The 3440-nt window shown below is 37.2% G+C and overlaps 1 pseudogene; it reads left to right on the top strand.

Moving 5' to 3' along the window:
• Nucleotides 1-1640: 1640 nt before the first annotated feature.
• On the top strand, nucleotides 1641-2574 carry LOC147504524 (protein MITOFERRINLIKE 1, chloroplastic pseudogene; annotated as a pseudogene).
• Nucleotides 2575-3440: the final 866 nt, after the last annotated feature.

Below are 3440 nucleotides of genomic sequence, written 5' to 3'. Positions count from 1 at the left end.
TGGCTGTGGAGGTGAAGGGCGTAGGCGCGCTCAACTTTGTCCGTGGAAGGGCGTGCGCTTTTGCCTTACTCGATGTCTAGTGATTTTAGGGCATGCGCACTTTGAGTATAGGCAAAACAGAGGGTGTGCGCACTCCGAGTAGGATGAGTCCTATGAAGTGAAAATTCAAAGGCAAAGTGAGAGATGTAATGTGAAGTTGATAGTGCACCAAGGATTTATAGAGAACTAGTTTCTAAGTTCCACAAGCTTCCCAACTAGTTAAGGCAACATGATGGAAAAAGATATTTCTAAAACCAAAATAGAACTAAACAAGTGGCATGCTCCAAAACCAAAGCAATAGCTTTTTGGTTGGAATTAAAATAGCAATCATCTAGTTATGACTCCTTGAGTTTGCAACAACCAACACTTTTTAATTCTAGCGACACCAAAATAGCAACATTCTCACATAATTAAATCAGTATCAAGCAGACGATAATAATTCTACAAAAAATACGTGGATCTGATATAGGCATTTCTAAATAAATAATTCCACCCCCAAACAAGTTGAAAGGGTGAGAGATTCATGATACAACATAACATATACCAGAAACTAAATAACTTCAAATTAAATTAAAATAAAATAGCAATTATAGAATTCAAATATTAACTACTTAACTAACAATTTAGAAACAAAATCTACGAAAAACAAGAAAACAAGTCTTAACATAACAAAAATACAAACAAAAACTAGCCACGTGACGATGATGGGCCAGAATCATCCGTCTTGCACTGACAACGCTCACACCTCACAGAGGTATCCGAAGAAGAACCCCCATCAGGTGGCAAGCGTCGTAGAACTTCTACTTGGAATCGGCGTTGTTGGTCCATAAATGCATTCATGGTTCCCCAACACTCATCCTCACGCTGAACTAGGGTCTCCATGTTAGCCTGGAGCTCCCGATTACTAGCACTGAGCTCCTTAAAATTCTGATGAATGTTAACCTGCCTAGTCTGCAGATCCTCACAAATGGTATTAAGAGAACACAAGCCACAATGAAGCAATGCCATGCATTCTACATCATAAGTAGCCTTTTCCAAGGCATCGGCCTCAAAACATGCCGTGTCTTCCTCATCATCATCATCCTCTGACTTAGTCTCAACACCCCTATCCTCAGGCAACCGCCACATCTTCTGAATACCTTCTTTACAAATCTTTGCATTTGCATGTAACTTCAACATAATCTGCTGAGTTTTCAGAACAACTCCAAAATGCAGCATGATCTTAGTAATCAAAATAGGGAAGGGGGTAGTATATATTCCAACACCTCTAAGTTCAACAATCACAAAATTGAGGATGCAAAATGCATACCTCTTCTCCTGAAGGACCCAAAGAATGTGCAGACAAGACGAGCCGACACTACTACATAAATGCTCATTCCCCACGGTAGGTCAAAGAGTATATCCCACGGTTTCACTAATAACAGTGGCTAATAGGCATTTGTCACGGTAAGAATAGCTTTTCTAATTTCAGCACAAGCAAATACCACTAGTCTCATAAAGCAGTGGCATATAAAGTGCGATATACCGCGGAACGACTCAAAATCAGTTAATTTGTGCTTCGATATTCATATATCCCACAGTTTCAACAAAAAAGGTGGCAAATGTTTTGCAAAATAGCCTGGATACCGTGGACAAAGGTAGCCTACCAAAACCCCGCAAGACCCTACCTTCAAAATGAAGAACAAGCTCTCGCATCACTTGGTCTTCCACCTCCAAAACCCGAGCGCTACCTTTAAAGTCTCACTAATTTCGACAACCTTTTCACTCATTTCAACGACACTCTCTTATCTCCTCCAAACAACAATATCACATTCTCTTCAATTTCCATTTTAATGGAACAAAAAATTTCTACCCCCAAATCAAAAAATTGGATTAACCCCATCGCTAAAAGGAGTCCAAAGATTCAAACTTTGATGAAAAACTTGACAACTTTTTGAGAAAGCACTCATTGGTTCATCAAATTTGGAGGTATGGTCGGTGCTTTTACTTTATATGCTTTTACCTTTAGACACTATTAAAACAAAGTTACAAACCAAAGGGGCAACTCAAATTTACAAAGGAAGTGTAGATGTCATTGTGAAAACTTTCCAAGCAAAGGGATATTGGGTTTTTATAGTGGCATTTCTGCTGTAATTGTTGGTTCAACTGTTTTCTTTCCGCAATTTATTTTGGTACTTGTGAGTTTGGAAAGTTGTTTTAATCGAAATTTAGTAAATACCCATCTGTTTTAATTCCACCAACTGCCTGGTGCAATGGGGAATATTGTGTCTTCAATTTGTAATGGTGCCGAAAGAGCTTATTACTCAAAGGATGTAAGCCCGATTGTGGTGGGTAGGTCTTGGCAAGTTTTGTTGAGTATATTTACGAAAGGCGGGATATTGGGTTTATATCTTTGGTTATATCGCGACTTTGCTTAGGAAGTTACCTGTTGGGGTGTTGAGTTATTCGTCGTTTGAGTATTTGAAAGCCGCAGTGTTGGCTAAAACTAAGAAAGGTCATTTGGAACCATTTGAGAGTGTGTGTGTTTTATGTTAGCAGGGGCGATAACAATGGCTTTTCTTCTCGGTAAGATTTGTGGATAATATGCTTGTTATGTTATTTTGCTTATAAACTTATTGTTGGTTAAATTTGAATTGTAGTGTGCTACTAAAGTTGGAAGATATCTTGTGACTATGATGAGTACTGGAGTCATACTTGCAACTGGATTTCAATTGTCAGGTTTGAATTTTTCATAATTTGGTGGGACATTTTACAATAATTTGGAATTTTTGGATTGAGAAAGTTTTGTGTGAATTTTGTTTGAAGGTGGGAACAATCAATTGGATACTTTGATATGGTATAGTTGGCTTGGGGGAATTATAATCGGAACGATGATTGGTTCCAATATGGTTTTGGAAGAACATTATAAGGCTGGTCCAAGAAATATTGTCATTACTGGAAGGTAAGATTTCTTAGATTAGTTTGAAATTTTAATTACTTTCAATTTAACTCATATGTTCATTTTACTGTGATTATTCTTCTTCTTCTTGTTTTTGTTGTTCCCTTCTCAGTCTGTTTTATGTTTAATATAAACCAAAAGATATTTCACTTTCATTGTAATATTTGCAAGATATTTGCAGAGGGACCTTTTCCCAGAAGGAAGAATGTTTCTGGTTCAATGATGACATCTCTTCCAAGAGAAATTGGTGGTGCCCTTCCATATAGTTTTGTTGTTAGACTGTCTGAAATAATAGGAAGCTTCAAGACCCTTCGAAAAATGGCATTATTTTGGTGTAGAGTTAGATCCGCAGTATAAGTAAATTGGTAGTACTTGAAGAAAATTAATTTAACAATCAATTTCATTTACACAAGACCATCTTGTTCATAGAATGATGTATCAAAATAGTAAAAATAAATCTAGC

The sequence above is a fragment of the Coptis chinensis genome, chromosome 4 (assembly GCF_015680905.1).
Source record: "Coptis chinensis isolate HL-2020 chromosome 4, ASM1568090v1, whole genome shotgun sequence".
Classification (NCBI taxonomy): domain Eukaryota; kingdom Viridiplantae; phylum Streptophyta; class Magnoliopsida; order Ranunculales; family Ranunculaceae; genus Coptis; species Coptis chinensis.
This window is presented reverse-complemented; position numbering and strand designations above follow the sequence as displayed.